At 53.8% G+C, this 17806-nt stretch overlaps 1 protein-coding gene across 6 annotated transcripts in view; it reads left to right on the top strand.

Annotated features, from left to right (window-relative positions):
• The window catches only part of CACNA1G (calcium voltage-gated channel subunit alpha1 G), a 332806-nt gene that overhangs the window by 58763 nt on the left and 256237 nt on the right, over positions 1–17806 (top strand). The gene's annotated exons all lie outside the window — the stretch shown is intronic.

Below are 17806 nucleotides of genomic sequence, written 5' to 3' on the forward strand. Positions count from 1 at the left end.
TCCCAAATAGCTTATTTATATGGAGATATACCTCTCTCATAGAATTGGAAGGGACAGAGGTAATTGAGTCCAGTCCCTTGTCCTCATGGCAAGACCAAGTATTATTGCTGTCAGATTTGCCCTAGATCCCTACATGGCCCCCTCAAAGATAGATCTCGCAACCCTGGGTTTAGCAAGCCAATGCTCAAACCACTGAGCTATCCCTCCCCCCAACTTAGTTCAAAATAAGCATGCAGTATAGACGTACCCTAACGGACTTACAAATGCGTGGTTAGCTCCGAGAGCCAATTTAAGTAGTCCAGGATTGAAACCTGCAGAGCGATAGCTAAGGATTCAGACGCGGGGCATCAATTTAGGTCTCTATTTGAATGGCTAATTCTAATGAATGCTCCTGAATCAATAGCTCTGTGTGACTGAACGAACATTTCCCAAGCTAGGGCTGACCTGTGTTGCTTGGATCCTTTTGATTAAATACTGTGCATTAACAACAACAACAACGACCTGCCCTGATCTGATCAGGTGCATTGGCAGAGACGAGGTCTTTCCCACACAGAAAGGATGGTATTGTGACTAACCTTCCCAGCTCTGCCAGAGACTTGCTTTCTGACACTGGCTAAGTCACTTAATCTGTCTCTGCATCAGCCCTCACTTGTTACATGGGATGTCTCGGTGGGATGTAAGCTGGGTGGGACAGGGTGTGTCCTTGCAGTGCCGCAATGGGGCCCCGATCTCCACTGCGGACTCTGTGTGGTACTGACACACAAATAATGGCACCTTTGTTACTTGAAAGGCTTCCCCGAGTCTAAAGGCTTTTGCTGCAGTGGGAGCTTTTGCCGTAGGCTGAGCTGAGCAGCGAGGCATCCCTCCACTTGGATTGCACTCATGCACACTTTATTAAGGTTTTGATATGCTGCTGATTTAGTTGATGCCCAACGCCAGCCGTTTAATTTTTTTTTATTGCTCTTCCAGGAGAACAGGTGTGTGTGAGGATAGTGTTAGCATTTGAATACCCTGCAGAAAGGTTTTGAGGGCACGGAGTTCACTAACTCGGTGGATTTCTTTTATTGCCTAGAGTGTCTTCAGACCACATGGGCGCTGTCAAGCTAATACGGGCATCAGCACATGTGTGTCTTTGTATGACAGAGGTATCCCAGCTGAGTTTGGGGGCTCCCAATTGTGCCTTTCCACATTGCACAGTTGAGGAAATGGTCCACAGAACAGGCCAGGCCTGTAAGGTCATGCAGAAGGCATCTAGTAGAGGCCAGGAACTGGGCTCAGATTGAGACAGCTGGAGACATGGGACCAACCACTTCCCATGGCAGATGGTTATTTATCTGGGGCTGAGGAGAGGGGCAGTTTCAGTTCAGTGGCTGGGCAGCTGAGTGGTTTGGGGACATGCTGGGCACTGTCCCAGGGCAAGGAGGTACCAGATCCATCAGCACAAGGGCTCAGCATTCTGCACTATTATGTAGCCCATCTTCGATTGCTTCCCCTTGTCTGCCCATCCTCGGGCAAAGGGGACAGCATTGCCCTACTCTCCACAGGCTCTGTCCAGGACGGAAAGTCTGGATGCCAGCTGGGACATTCCCAAAACTGCAGCGAGAAGACTGACGTAAAACGGGGCGGGAGGAGGGAATTTATGGACCCGTTTCATCCCATGTTGCTCCCTTTCGCTGCCTCGTTCCCTCCCTCCCACCGCCTGGCACTCCAGCTGCGATGGAGGAGCTAACCAAGAGCTTCGCTGTGCTCGGAGGAGGTGGTGGGGGAGAAAGCAGTTGGCAGCACTTGCAGCATTTGATGTGTAGTCGCTTTGCATATGGCCGCCTGCCAGCCCTTGGTGGGACAGGGTGGCCGTTCCTCCCCTGTGCTAGGCGGGAGGAGGCCATCCATTCCTGGAGGTATTTATACTCCACGGCAGAAATGGGAAGGCAGATGCCATTCTGTTTACATCCCCGGAGCGGAAGCAGAGTGGGGGTAGGGGTGGTTCTTGGCACTCGGGCCTGGATTTGTAAGTGGCTGCCAGATAATTTGTTGTAAGTGCTGGCTGCCAAGGAGGAAACGGCTTGATTCTCTTTCTTCCTCCCCCCCTGCTTTACCCCCCACCTTGCTTTGTAGGAGTGGGCAGCTGAAGTGTGAGGTGGGATGTGGTTAGCATTCCCAGTCCGTGGTGCTGGCTGTCGGCAGAGGAAATTCAAGGCTGCTGAAGTTTGGTCCCCCGTCATGTCACAAACCCCACAGCACATTGAAGGGCATTCCCTGGCCACCTGTCACATTGGTACCACGGCCCCTTGCAGCTCGGAAGGGGCGTGGGGGCATGTACCTACTGGGCTTGTCTATACTAGGAGAATGACTGAGTGTCATTTTAAAATCTGTTAGCCAGCACAAGTGAATGGGCAATAGGGATGTAAAATCCAGTTTAATTGGTTAACCGGTTTAACATAATGTTCAACTGGTTAACCGATTAAAGAGGAGGTCCAGCAGAGGGGGCTGCTCCAGCCCCATTGGGCTGGAGTGGCCCCCTGCCTGCAGTGGCCGGACTGTAGTAGCTAGCTGACTGGAGCAGCCCCTGTCTGTGATGGGCCCTGAGCGGCTGTAGCATCTCCTTGCCCACAGTGGGCTGGGAGCTGCTCCAGCCCCTACTGGTTAACCACATCCTGTAAGCCTCACTCATTAAGGATGAGGCTTACTGGTTAACTGGTTACCCATTCACATCCCTAACAAGCGTTTAACTCCCTGCACAGGGATCAAAGCAGATTGTTGACCACAGCCGGCCACCATGCTCTGAGCCAGCAGGGTCGGGTCTGCAGCGAGTGCTACGTGGTGTTTGAAAACAGGCGCCTGAACCTGTTTGAGCACCCTCTTCGGGGTGCTGGTGGAGACAATCCCGGTTCTCAGGCATGGCGCCTGGCTGTGGGTGTGGCTCATTGGCCTGTCAGACGCGTGTGCATGTGCTCACATATGCCGCTGCGTGTTGTCTGGTGCCTGGGTGCCATCAGTGCACTGTTGGGTTTGGTCGACACTGTGCTGAGGTGTGTGTGAGGGGGGCTCAGGGCCCATCAGGTTGTGGTGGCTCCTTGTGTCACTAACTAATGCAGGAGAAGGGAGTTCCACTCCTGGAGAAGAGTGGGGCCTTCTGGTGGCCCACACGTGTGCTGTTCAGGGGGTCCCTGAGGATGAGCGTAAGGGGATTCCTCTGGGCATGGGGAAGAGGAAGCAATACCTGTCCCCATCCTGTAAAGCAGGCGGAGGTCTTTGCATGAAAAGCTCTGTACGAGGACAAAGTATTATTACATATTAATGAGGCTAGGTCAGAGGGTGGGCAAATACCGGCCCACAGGACAGATCCAGTCTGCCACGGTTAGCCCCTGGTGCCCCCCCCCACCACTATAGTTACCTACCTGGCCGCAGGTACCAGCGATCACAGATCCTGTTGGCTGCAGATCGCCGTTCCCGGCCAATGGGAGCTGTGAGATGCAATGTCCCAGTCTACACTGCTCCCATTGGCTGGGAACAGCGATCTGTGGCCAACGTGAGCTGCGATCGTCAGTATCTGAGGCTGTGCAGGTAAACAGAGTGGTGGTGGCTTGGAAGAGGCTAACCCTGGCGAGCCGCCACTATGGTATTGCCACCCGCGTGCTAGGTCCTGTGGAAGGATGGCCCTGGGGTTAGGCTGCTAGCCTGGGACTCGGGGACCTGCGTTCAATCCTCTGCTCTGCCTTAGATAATCCCAAATGACCTTGGGCAAGTCACTTAGCCTGTGGATAATTGCACTGCCCTGTCTCACATATGGTGTGGGGGGATAAAGATACCAAAGAGAGTGGGGTGCTCAGGTATTGCCCTGTAGGAACATAATCTTAAATATGATGTGGCCTCCTGTGACCTAGAACCAGTGTGCTGAGATGCTATGGATAAGTTTCTTTAACCCAGTTCCCAGTGCAGCTTCATAGCCCCCTTGCCCAGGCGGGGAAGACATGTGAAGCTAGTGAAGGCAGAGGGAAATGGCTGCTGCATCTTCAGCTGGACTGGTGCTTAAACAAATACAGGCAGTCCCCGAGTTACGCGGATCCGACTTATGTCGGATCCGCACTTACGAATGGGGCTTTCTCGCCCCGGAGCTCGCAGGCAGCGGGATCACCCAGAGCGCAGCGGTCCCGCCACCTCGACCTCCAGGGCGAGAAAAGCTGCTCCGGGTGCCCCTGGTCTGCTGGGGACCGTCTCCAGCAGACCAGGGACACCTGGAGCAAAGCCAGGGAGGCGGAGGGGTCCCGCGCCTCTGAGGCTTTGCTCTGGCAACGCCTCAGAGGCGCAGCACCCCGCCGCTGCTGTGGCTTTGCTCCCCGTGTCCCTGGTCTGCTGGGGGGGGGGCGCAGCTAGTGCCCCCCCCTCCCCAGCAGACCAGGCTTTTGTTGTGGACCCTGGGGTAGAGCAGCTGGGGTGCTGCCGGGTTGGTCCTGCAGGGACCTACCTGGCAGCCCAGCTGTTCTGTCCCAGGCTCGAGATTCAGCCGCTGTTGAAAATGATCAGTGGCTGATTCCAGGAAGCTGGGGGCAGAGCAATTCTGCCTCCACCTTCCTGTAGTCAGCCCCTGGTCAGTTTCAGCAGCAGAGGCTGAATCTGGAGCCAGTTCCGACTTACATACAGATTCAACTTAAGAACAAACCTATAGTCCCTATCTTGTACGTAACCCGGGGACTGCCTGTAGGTGGAATGCCCTTAATTAGAAGAGAATAATAAAGGAAAACCCCAGTGGTCTGTACCTGTGAGGAAGAGGATTCAATCCAGCTTTGAGCGGAAGACTTGCTGGAGTGAGTCAGGGCCCGCTACAAAGCACCGCCTCTCGTATTAGATGTCAGGCTAATACACCCGGGCCTCTTTGCTGGTGCAGTGACTGATGTGGGGCAGGGAGGTAAAGGGGTGAGCTGGGCATATGGGGATCAATTTAGGCCAGGCTAAGTAAGGAGGAGCAGCTCTCAGGTTCAGATTCCCCATATGACAAAAGAGTCAGCCCCCCAAAATCCTGAGATTTCACAATACTGGTAATAAATACGCTGCTTTCTTTGTTTGCCTCTTGATTTCTGAGCTTTCCAGGTGCAGTGGTACAGCCCTGCCATCACACGAGCTAGAAGCTTTTAAGGAAAGCTGAGATTCTCGTAAATTCCCAATGACACCAGCTGCTGGGGCTTTAAGAAAAACCAGCAGTTAATGTGATTCTTGAATTGCAGCCCCACGGCTGGCAGCTCCTGGGTTCTCCTTTTTTTGGCCCTAGTGCCATACCCCTGCCTGAATGAGGAGCTGGGGTGGGGCAGTGCTCATGGGTTCTCCTTGGGGGCATTTGGCTGGGCTAAGCAGGCGTTTTCTAACACCATGGAGACCCACGGTGGCTCAGGCCCGGTGCACGTGCAGCTGGCGTGGCGGTTTGTCAGAGCCTTATGCGTGTTTGTGGAGCTGGGTCAGAGCACGGGCGGTTCTGTGTGTGTGGTGTTAAGGGTTTGTGCGCATGAAATTGCTCTCGCCTTACCCTGCAGCAGGGATCAAACTTAGTACCTGTGGCCCAAAGCACAGACCTAGAATCGTAGAATCCCAGGGCTGGAAGGGACCTCAGGAGGTCATCGAGTCCAGCCCCCTGCCAAAGCAAGACCAACCCCAACTAAATCAGCCATTGGACCTCAAAGCACAACTCTTATCAGCTGGTAGATCCAAAGCTTTCATCCTCTGTGTGCACCAGGCAGCAATTCTTGAGGGAAAAGTCCCTGTGCAACACACCGTGGAGAGCTGTGCACCATGAAGTTAAGTGGCCGGTCCCTTCCATACCTGCTCCCCTGCTTGCAGGGTACTGGGAGCAAAAGGGGTGAGTGGGAGCATGTCTTGAGACTAGCGGGACCTTTGTTGTGCCTCCAAGGGGCTTAGCCAGTGCTCCCTGTAAGCTGGGTGCTTGGGCAGCTGCTCAGGAGAGATTCCAGTGCCACCCAGCTGATTAGCAGGGTGCCCACAGCTCGCATTTGTGTTTGTCTTGGTGGTGCACATTCACACATACCTTGGTGCATATTCAAAAATTATTCTGCACATGGATGGAAAATATTAGAGGGGACATTGGGCTTAGCTAGACATTTCTCTTTGGCCGCATCCAGTCATTGGAACCCACTGGCCAGCGTGTGCTGTGCGTCCACTGCTGTGCCTGACTCACAGAGAAGGGGGGGGATCTCTACACCGTAGCTTGGCGGGTGCCTCCCAGCCCGGGGAGACAGAAACATGCTAGCCCCACTTGAGCTAGTGCACTAGAAACAGGGGCGTGGGCAGCATGCACGCTGCTATTTGTAGTGCCCTCACTCAAGTGAGCTGGCACCCCTCTGTTTGCCTGGGGCACGCTCCCATTTTCAGTGTAGACACTGCCTCACAGCCCCAGCTATAGAGCCTGGGTCTGGAGCGTGAGCTGGGGAGTGATGCTTGGGGGATCCCCGGCATCCGCCAAGAGGGCAGCTGTCACTCCACTGAACTGGACTGACGTGGCAGCAGTGCAGGAAGGCTCCCTACTGCCACAGGGCGGGGGTCCCGGATTCTCCGTGTCACTTGTCATCTCGCACGCCTCTGTGCAGTACTCCACGCCTGCGCCGAGCCGGGTGCAGCCACGTGGGTCTCTAGCTGGGGTGTGCATTGCCAATGGGTTTTAGCTGTGAGTCAGGATGTGGGTGTGTAGCATTGTGCCATGTGTGTGTGGCTGTGTGCCATGTGCGTGGGTGTGTCTGTAGCACTGTGCCATGTGTATGGCATTGTGCCGTATGTGTGTAGAATTGTGTCATGTGTGTGTGTGATTGTGCTGTGTGTAGCATTGTGCTCTGTGTGTGGGGGGGGCATTGTGCCATATGGGTAGGTAGCATTGTCCTGTGCGTGTGCATAGCATTGTGCCATATGTAGCATTGTGTCGTGTGTGTGTAGCATTGTGCCACGTGTGTGTAGCATTGTGCCATATGTGTGGCATTGTGCCATGTTTGTGTAGCATTGTGCTGTATGTGAAGCAATGTGCTCTGTATGTATGTGTGTGTGTGTGTGTGTGTGTGTGTGTGTGTGTGTAGCATTGTGCTCTGCATATGTGTGTGTAGTATTGTGCTGTGTGTGTGTAGCATTGTACTGTGTGTGTGAGGCATTGTGCTCTGTGTGTGTGTGTAGCACTGTGCTCTGCGTCTGTGTGCGTAACATTGTGCTCTGTGTATGTGTGCGTGTGTGTTTAGCATTGTGCTGCGTGTGTACATGCATGCTGTATGTACGTCTGTCCGGCAGCTGTTTGGGAGGAGGGGCTGTGTCTATGCCATCACACAGGCCACCTGGGGTCTCGCTCGGGCTGCATTTCCCTGGACTCCGAGCTTTCCCCAGACAGCGCTGTGGACGGAAGAACTTTGTTTTCCCCGGTTGCCAATAAACCATTTTGTTTGTTGTGGCTCCTGCTGCCGTTTGAGGACAGAAAATCTGGTTTCACTTGGCCAGAGACCCCGTGGGGCAATTCTCCGTGTAGCCATAGGAGGAGCAGGGGTTCTGGGGCTCTGTTCTTGAAGGAGACTTTGGGGGAAGTTCTGCTCCCTGGAAGAATCCAAAGCAAATCAGTCTTTGTGCAGGTCCCACACAAGTGATGTCAGATTAGCCCCTTAGTAGGAGTCCAGAGGGGCTGGGGGGGAGCAGGGGCAGAACTCAGGGCTGGCGCTGGTGGCCAAGGCGGGTAGAGTGGCCGGGGCAGAGCGACGGGCGCCCACCTCCCAGCATTCTCCGGAATGTCATAAACGGCGCCGCGTGGGCTGACGGGGCTGAAACCCACATGTTTGAAATGTACGGCCGGAAAGTAAACACTGTCACTTTAAATTACATCCTGCGCGCTCCCTTGTTCCGAGCTAGCAGCTCCAGCCTTCAACAAACCTTCCTGCAAGCCGAGCCAGGGGAGCTGAGGCCAAAACGAAAGGCCGTCCAAACCGTGAGCCGCCTGCCTCCATTGTGCTTTGGAGAGCAGTCTTGGTTGATTAAGAAATTGTTGCATAACCTCGAACAAGGCTCTTTCCCTTGCGCGTTTATCTCTCCTCTCTCCCCTCCAATTAAACTGGTGCGGCTTTTCGTAGTGAGGCTGCCGCTGCTGCCCTGAGAAAATGCCCTACTCCCTTATTTACAGTATCCGGTGCAGTAGGTCTTAACTCCCTGAGGGGTGCACATGCAGCTCCCTGTGTTATGCGGGCCACATCCGTGCAGTATATACCTGCCACCTGTATGACCCTGAGGATGTCCCGGGGGCTGCAGCTGTGTGCTGATTGGGCTATAGGTGGCCCACGGACCATCGCTTGAGAACCACTGATGAAGTGTCACTGTCTGCTTGATTTGCTTCCCCCCCTTGCATCGTAGGGGCTGGAGGCCTCTGGCCATATGGCAGAGCACACGTACAACTTCGGTCCTTGTCCCACTTGTACAGTAACATGGGACGATACCTGGGGTCTCCGAATTACTGCGAATTGCTGCTGGTGGCAAACATTGCCTTGCTTGTAACTGTATCCCAAGGCTGGTGGGCGTCTGAGCTTTTTTCTAGAAGTCCCAGTCACTGAGGTCCTATGTTTACACGACAGGCCCATCTCTCCGTGTTTGTTTTTGTTGACAAAAGCATGCGTCTAGCCGCCATGGTCGTGGAGGACACTAGAAGAGGTGACCAGAGGGCACCCTAAGGGCTCGTTCCACGGAGGACAAAGAGAAACTAAGCGCCATAGTCTTGCCTTTTAAAAATAACCTCTTGAGATTGGCTTTAAAAAATGGTGGGTGTGTCTTTTTAAGAACAGGCTCATGAGGTGTTTTAAATGCAGGGGGTTGGCAATTCAGATCTTTCGCTGCTTGCCATGGTAGCAAACCTGTAGTGCTACCACACCACGGGCATCACATATGTCTTCAGGTCAGCGCCAGTGCTGGGTTTGCAGGGCTCTGGGCAGGCCTTGGGTGGGGAGAGGGGCAGAGAAAGGAGGCTGGAGAGCTGAAATTTCTCTTGCAGTGGGTGGGATGGGGTGGGGAGGTCAAAGGCAACAAGTCCAGGCTGCTAGCCACTGGGGCTGCAGTTCTTAACCCTGCCCGAAGCAACCTTGCCTGGCTGGGTCTTAGGACCAGTCTTATTCCCTTTCACACACTCTGGGCCTGATCCAGCCCATTGAATCATTGAGAGCAGAGCTGCTGGCTTCAGCGGGAACAGGCCAAGGCTGTTTATAGCCCTAGAGTCGCCAGGTCCAAGCCACGGGACAGGAAAATACCTGAGCTGCTGCTGAGTGCCTATTAAAAATGTGCAGAAGTATTGAGAACTGCTGCCTGGCAGGAGGGGAAAGGCTTGCTATTTATCTTGGCGAGGCGCGAAAGGCCAGCGGGAGGGAGCCAGGAAGGATGGCTGGGCGGGGAAGGACTGGAACGTGCTGCAGTTTTGGAAAGGGGGGGGGGGGCAAAAGGATGGCTCGGCTCCTTTTCTCGTCTCTGTGAAACTTAATAACCCAGCGAGACGGGCAGGGTTCCTGCGGCCCAAGCCCGGGCCGGCTGGGGTGTGGAAACGCTGCCGGGAAGCCAGAGCCTTTGCCGTTGTTGTTGGTTAAAGGAAAGAGGGAGTCATCTTCCCCATCTCCAAGGCGTGCTGGTGGCTGGTGGAAGGGAAGCTCCGGGGCTGCAGCCTCCTCCCGCTGGGGCTTCGGGGGCTAGCGAGAGCAGAGGGCCGTGACCTGCGTCGCTTCCCCAGGTGGGAAGTCTGGAATGAAAAAGAAGAAGCCTCGGGCGACATTTCAACGTGGTGCAGCGCCATTAGGTACAGGTGGCAGCGGGCTGGCTTTTAACTTTCTACACCCCCCCTTTGTGCCTGAGAAGCCAGCTGTGGAATAGCAGGGTGCTGCAGACTGTCATGCAGGAGCATTGCTGGTGGTGGTGTGGGGGGGCAAACTAACAACAGTGGGGTGCAGGTCGGGGGAGGGGCACAGGCAGGGCCAAAGGCAGCAGCACTATAACAGCAGTGGGATGTAGATCAGGGTGGGGCACTATAATAGCAATGGGGTACAGATCAAGGGGAAGGGCACTGGCAGAGCAGGGGGCAGCAGCAGTGGGGTGCAGGTCAGGGAGAGGGGTTCCTGGAGGAAGCTCACCCAGCACCTACCCAATGACGCTTGCGTGATCAGAAGCTGCCCAGAAACACCTTATTTCCCCTTCCTGCCTGAGCTGGGGCGTACATCAGCCCAGGGGAGTGCTGTGTCCATGGGGATGCATGTCCTCTGTGTTTGCCACGTCCCTGGGGATGCAGCACTGCTGGGCCATGCAGAGGTAAAACATGCTCTGGAGGAGGCTGCTGACAAATTGCAAGGCAGAGAAGAGATCACTGCTGCAGCCCCAGCTGCTTGTCAGCTGCTTTCTGCTCCCAGCTGATTCTCTAGCGGGGGAGGGTGTCCTGGAGTGCGGAGTAACCAAGCACAGTTTGCTCTCTCCCAAGAGGAACTCCCTTGTGGAAGAAACCAGCCGGATGCTGGAGGGGTGGGACTAAAGCAGGGGGTAGAGGCTGGAGGCCAGGGACAAATGAGGGAGGCCAATGACTTCAAAGGGCCCTGGAAGCGCGGGGGTTAGTGAAGAGCCGATTCTGTTTCCTCAAGGCATTCAGGAGAGGGAAGGTGAGTGCAGCACACTGGGAGCTAGCGGGGAAGAGCTGCTGCCCAAAGAACTGTGTGCTCTGAGGTCTGAGGGTGGCGGGAAGGTGGGCCCTGCGCTTGGTGCAGAAGCACAGGGAGAGAAGGCAGATGGCCGGCTGAACCCCATTGAGAAGGGAAGACAAAGTTCCCAACACGGGCTTTTGACTTCACTGTGTCTTATCTGGGCAGGGCCCTGGCTGAGTGCCTCCAGGTCTCCCTCAGCGTCGCCTCAGGAAACCACGTTTCATTGGTGCGAGCCACAGGAAACATCAGGTGAAGCTGTGTCCACTGCTCCCTGAAACGCTGTCCAGTGCAAGTCCCCTTCCCTAGCATCATCCTGCCCCCCCCCACCTGCACCCCACAGATGCTGCACTCCAGTCCCCAAGCCTGTAGCGAGGGGTTTTGTGAGCCAGCTGGCTGTACCAGGGCTGCATCCAGAGCATGCTGATGTGCAAAGCTGGCTGGGGCCTGTTCTCTGCGTTTCAGAGTCCTGGGGACTTGGTGCATAGGAGCTGCTTGAACGATAGTTGCATTTCCTCCAGTTTTCCGGACAATCCCGACATAAACCCCCGTATCTCCTTGCCAGTATCAGCGTGACCTGGATCCTCCCAAGGTCTGATATTTATCGTGGGGCTTGTACCACCAAATTCAGCTCCCAGACTCAAACAGCGTGCCAGGGTTTGGGGTTGTTCCGTTCTGGGATGGGGCCCGGTACAAACGAAGGGATCGCTGGGAAGATGGAGAACTGGGTCTGCTTTACAAACATTCTGGGTGTCTGAGCTGAGTGTTTCTCTCTCTCCCTTTTCCCTTCTTTGTTTGTTGCTGCTGGGTTCAGAGGCTGCTTTCCTTCCTCCCGCCCCCAAGCACCCAGGGAGTTCTGCTCTCCTATTTTGGGCTCTTCGCAGCATTGGAGAGGCAGGTGGGCCCTGTGGGAGGTGGAACTGCACTCACATCTCCCAGGACTCATTAACTCTCCTCCCCACTCGCTGTGCTTTGTGTGAGCAGCTGGCTTTCGCCTGGCCCAGTCACATGGTGAGTGCTGTGTTGTCCCGGCCTGGCCCCTCTGGTGGGAGCCGAGCACGTTGGTTGACAGGTCTGGGTGTTAGCAAGTGTTAAGCGCTGGGGGTAGCTATGAGGACAGGGTGAGCGGCCCCCTGATGGAAATGGCAAGGCTGCCTCTGCCGAGTGATCTGCTCCTCAGACGTGCTGGTGCTGTGGAGATGCCGCGGCCTTTGCTGTGGACGAAAGCAGCTCTGTGGGTTTGCAGCGGGAGAAAGGAGGGGATCGGTTCAATAATAAACCCTGAGCAGGCCACATGGGGGACTCTGAATGATAGACAGGGACATCCTCCCCCATTTCCCTGCTCACAAGCCAGCAGTGGGGCTCAGTGGGAAGCCCAGGCTGATGCAATGTCTTCATTCAGACGGTAACTGCTTGGGAAACACCGCCCCTGAAGAGCTGGGGCTGCCGCATTAGTGTGTCATTCAGGGGGCATGTTATTGGAGGAGGGCTATGTAGGTCACACAACTTTTCCATTCAAGCATCCGGCGTAACAAGTGCTTGCAGGTCTCTGGCCTGGAGGGCTGCGTCTCCTCCTAGTTCATGGGGATTTCAGTCCCCTGTTGTCAGGGATCCTGCTCCTCTTGCTAGGCCCCGAGTCTGTTAAGGGAAAGGACCCCCCAAAGGGCCAAGGAACAAGGCAGGAAGTGAAACTTTGGGGCCAAATTCCCTGCTTGTGTGTGGGGTCAGCTCCCATCCCAGTGGGAACAGCCAAGTGCACCGTTTTTTAGAAGAGCCCAGTGTGTGGGTTGGGCATTGGATACTGAGGTCACTCAAGGCTCTGTCCCTGAACCCCTCTTCCTGCGCTTCCCCCTCTGTCACATAGCATCAGAGGGGACGGAGCCGTCATCATCTCTGCAGACAGACAAGAGTCTGATTGCTGTGAGTAACGGTAACTTGGCTGCTGGCCACCCACTTTCAACTTCATGTTATTCACACGGGTCATTTTTATTTCTGATTTCTGAAAATATAAGTGTGTATATAAATAATGCGCCTCTCGGCACATCCTGTTCCTCCACACCTGTTGTTTATCCAGGAGGCCTCATGGGACTAACTAGCCCAACCGCCCCTCCAGTCTTCTGGGGCTTATGGAAATGGGCAGCAATGTCTTTTTAAAACCCCCACCACCATCAGCCCCCTCTCCTCCAGTGCTTCCCGGGGTTATCTGGAGATTTCGGAGGTAGGCCTGACCTCAGGATCTGCAGATCCTAAGTTGCCTGAGCCAATGTCTGAATCCCCCAGTTGCCGACGGGGCAATTGGAACTGTAATTAGTTCCAGACCAGCTGTGCCCGGGATGGCTCACTGATTATTATTTTGCATTATGTTAGGTGAAGCACTGTACTTAGGTGTATGTTAGGTAAAGCACCAACATAGACCCAGCCCTGGCCTTGACACACTTTAGATGGCCAGATGAGGAATGAGGCACCTAAACCTGCAGATATGAGGCTAGTAGGATTTGCATGCCTGCCAAGTGAGTTAGGCTCCTCATTCCAGTGATATCCGTGGCTAACCTGATTAGGTGCTTTTGAGAATCCCAGTAGGAGTCTGTCTGTCGAAATGCCTCGCTCTGGGAATGTGGCGGGTGGACAAAGTGTAACACAGGCAGAGCCCAGGCAGCTGCAGGCAGAATTGTAGCCGGGATCTGTGGAGCTTAGGGAATGAGCCTCTCCCATCCAAGCCAAAAGCCAGCTGCCTGTCAGCTAAGGTTGTAGAGCAGACTCATTATTCTCTCTCTAAAAGGTCTCAGTGCCACTGGGTGGGACAGGTGAAGAGACCTGCTGAAGGCAAGTCGGGGCAGAGTTGGGAATAAAGTCTGGTTTCTTATCATAAATCCCCTTCGAGGGCCCTATCCCCTGGTCCATGCTGCCTGTCTGACTGGAGTCTCTTGGACTGCTTGGGTGTGCGGCTAGACCCGCTGGACTCATGCTGCAGAGGGAGATGGACCATGTCGCTCTCTGGACACAAGTATCTTTGACACGAGTCTAGGAACCCCTGGGTAGTGTGGGAGATGGGGGTGCTGCTGCTGCTCAGTGGTGGTGTTTTGTTTTTTCAAGGCAGCTTAGTTTCTGGGTCACTTTTCATTGTAACCTGAAGGAATTAAATCCACATCCTGGGCTAATGCCCTGGGCGAGGACATTAAAGTTGTGTTTGTCCGCCAGTGCCAAAAGGAAGAGCTGAAGGGTTGGCATATCTGAGATCTGACCTGGCTTGCTGACCCCCCAGGGATCCTCCTTCTGAGAGTAAAAAGCCGGGCTCAGAGAGAACTAATTTTCCTAGGAAAGGGCTGTTGTCTAGAGAGGAAGAGTGGCCTTGGGGCCAATGTATCAGAGAGTGACTCAGGAGATCCCAGTTTCGTTCCTAGTGCTTCTCTGGGTGACCATGGGAAGTAACTGCCCTTTTCCCGAGCTGTAACTGAGATGGGGATCCCTGCATCCTTCCCAGGCATGCTGCGAGGCTTCGTGCCTCCCTGGTCACGAAAGGCTTCACAGTCCTCAGCCGAGAGGCATTGGAGACAGGCAGAGTGATGCAGATGCCAGAAAGTGTGTTCGTGCCAGAGTCCAGCTCTGTGTCCCTGAGGAGAAAGGGCTGGAGGGACCATTTCCCTTCTCCAACCCCTTGGAGAGGTTTGAAATGGAGCCTGACGTTTCATTTGCGGCACTTGCATCTCCCGGCATGGCAGAGGCTTATCTGCCGCTCTTGCTTTATCAGAGCTCTGCAGAGAGATCTTCTAATTAAGAGCTAAAACTAGCCATGTAGCAAAAATTATTCAACTCTCCCTCCCTCCCTCCCCATCCCATAACCCCCACTTCCCTCAATCCCATTGACTGGGAACAGCGAACGCGGCCAACAGGGAGCTGCAAGCGGCCATACCAGTGGACATGCAGGTAAACAAAGGGGCTCCCAGGGGCTAGCCTCAGTGAACCGCATCTGGGCTGCTTCTTGCCCACCCCTAGCCTAGGGCATAGTTCCCCAGTGTTCAAGGTGTTTACATGATCACACAAAGCATTGAAGCTAGTCCTAGAGCTAGAGGGTTAACCCCTGCTTCCCCAAGAGTAGTCACAGCCCCTCCGCATTTGCTGGACCCCCTCACAGGCTGTGCAGACCCTCCCTCCCGCACTAGTGAGCTTCGCCATACCTGGAGGTTAGAAGGTTCTGAATAGCAAAGCGTAAGGACAGAGCTGAAATCTACCTGCTGCCCTGCAAAGTTGGGTCTCCAAGGGTTTGGTTCAGGTCAGGTCTCTCTCTAATTCGGGCCTGTCACCCTTCCTCCTCAAGCAGGACCCATGCCGAGTTGTGTAGCTGGAGCGAGGACAACACAACCGTTCTCATTTGATCCCTAGAGCCCGTTCTGAGGAGAGGAATTCAGGCAGTGGTTCTCAACCTTTCCAGGATACTGTGCCCTAGAAGGAGTCGGATTTGTCTTGTGTACCCCAAAGCGCTTCCTGACTGAAAAACAACTTGCTTACCAAATCAGTCATAAACCCACAAAAGTGTCACAGTGCAGCGTGCCTGACAAATGACTGATGTTCTCCTTTTTACCATATAATTGTATAACAAATCAGTTGGAATAGAAACGTTGGACTTACACTTTGGTGTATAAGTCTAAAGAGCCGTATAAACAAGCCATTATTGGTATGAAATTTTAGTTTGTACTGACTTGCTAGAGCTTTTCATGTAGCCTGTTGGAAAATTAGGCAAATTTCCAGATGAGTTGTTGCAGACCTCTGCCTACCCCGGGGGAATGTGTACCCCTCGTTAAAATCACTGAACTAGTGAGATAACTTTCTGTCCTCTTTTTCTTTCTCCTGCTCCTTGCCCCCTCAAAAGTGACTGGGCCGGGGTGTCTGGTAGACTGGATTGGTACCATCTGCACAGCCTTGAGTTTTCCTAACCCTGTCTTCTTCCTTGCCTGCACTAATGTGGGAAAGAGGTCTGATGCTGGATTAATCCCACTCCTCAGACCCCTGCCCTCTGCTCCCCAGCGCTGCGTTCCCAGCTCAGGGATGTCTGACATTGCCTTACCGAAGGAAAGCACTAGGTTATAACAGGCGGCTGGTTTTTATAACCCTGAGAATGAATCTCAGAGACATCCGTTTGTCTCAGGGGACTGGAGGTCATGTCAACTCAAAGGAATCTCTGACAGACAGCGGCAGTTATTTAAAGAGTGGGGGATACCGTGCTAAGACCATGCCAAGTCAGGGATGGAGGAGAGAGCGGGAACTTGAGGCAAATGTGCTTACCACGCAAGCTGGGGAAAGGGAGCAGCCATGGTCGGAGATAGGATGCATCTTGCGGGCAGCCAGGGCAAAAGCCATTGGGGTCTGAGGAAGGGCTGTAGCTATGGGGGACCCCAGGCCAGCGTTCCCTGTAAGCTGTGCCCAGCTGATGAACAGAGCGAGGATTTGTGTTTCTGCTGGTGGTGCACATGCGCACATGCCTCGGTGCACATAAAAATTTATTCTGCACATGGATGGAAAAAATCTGCTTGTGGATGGAAAAGAGTAGGGGGAACACTGCCCCAGAACAATGCAGACGAGCTGACCGAGATGGTAACTTGGCACCCTTCTTCCCCAAATCATCCGCTAGAGAAACCTGGTCAAGCTCCCTTCCCAATAAAACAAGCCTCTGAACCAAATAGCATCCTTCCCACCAGCTGGCGCCTCCGCATCTCTCTTCTGTGCCTTATGTGTTCTGAATTCAAGGAGCTGTATTGCGCCATCTGGGGAGTTCTCGGTATTGACCGGGGAATTTCCCTCTGTGAAACGGTGGATGCTGGACTAAACGGTTTATACTGGTCTCCTCTATGAAGTCCCCCACAGAGTGCCAGGCTACACACGGGCCTGATTCTTACCAGTTCAGGTTTGGTTTGGTTTGGTTAGGTTACTCTCTGAATCAGGCCACCTATTCCTAGCACCAAGCCACTGGGCCACCGCGTGCTTGGGAGGGTCTCTCTTGCTGCAGTCGCCTCTGTCATAGGATAGGAGGCCAGGATGCATCGGGTGGTGGTGGCAGGGAATACCAGGGAAAAGTGTTTGTTGTGGGTGAGGGATGTTGAAACATGTTAAACACTAAGGCTGTGTCTACACTGGCATGAATTTCCGGAAATGCTTAAAACGGAATACTATTCCGTTTTCAGTTTTTCTGGAAAAGGAACGTCTACATTGGCAGGCTGCTTTTCCGGAAAAGCCCTTTTTCCGGAAAAGCGTCCGTGGCCAATGTAGACGCGCTTTTCCGGAAAAGACTACTGGGCTGTCTACACTGGCCCTTTTCCGGAACAGTGTTCCGGAATAAGGACTTATACCCGAGCGGGAGCAGAATAGTTTTTCCGGAATAGCGGCTGATTTTGTACAGTAGAGCATCGTTGCTTTTCCGGAAATTCAAGGTCCAGTGTAGACAGCTCGCAGCTTATTCTGGAAAATCGGCTGATTTTCCGGAATAAGTGGCCCAGTGTAGACACAGCCTAAGGGCATGTCTACACTAGGAAATTATTTCAAAATAATAACTCCTGAAATAACTGTTTCGGAATAGCGTGTCCACACTACGGGGAAGCCTCAAAACTAGTGTGAGGCCAGCTCCCTTAATGTGGACGTGCTACCTCGACTTAGAGCCCCAGGAAGAACTGGGGAGTAATTATTTTGAATGACCCTGGGAAGTGCTTATTTCGAAATAGCAGCAGTGGAGCATCCACACCCAATGCTATTTCAAAATAAGCGTTATTCCTCAGCGAAAGCAGGAGTTGTTATTTCGAAATAACAGGCTTGGTAGTGTGGATACCCCACTTGTTATTTCAAAATAACTCCCTAGTGTAGACCAGGGCCAAGGCTAGGCTATCCCCCAATGAGACCCTCCTCCTGAGAAGCAATGGAGCTGATGCTTCTCTCTAGGGTATGCTTCTGAGGCCCATTGGGATTCCATGTGTGGCTGTGAGGCATTTGTTTACTGTTGCCTATGCGCAGAGTTGCGAGATTCCACTGGTTTCCAGCTGCTTGGGGGGGGGGGGGTTCCTACCGGTATCACTACAGTGACATGCACGTAAAGCCAGGGCTCCTGAAGTGAGGGGCACGCTGACTGCAAACCACATTGA

This window comes from Pelodiscus sinensis, chromosome 20 (genome assembly GCF_049634645.1).
Source record: "Pelodiscus sinensis isolate JC-2024 chromosome 20, ASM4963464v1, whole genome shotgun sequence".
Classification (NCBI taxonomy): Eukaryota; Metazoa; Chordata; order Testudines; family Trionychidae; genus Pelodiscus; species Pelodiscus sinensis.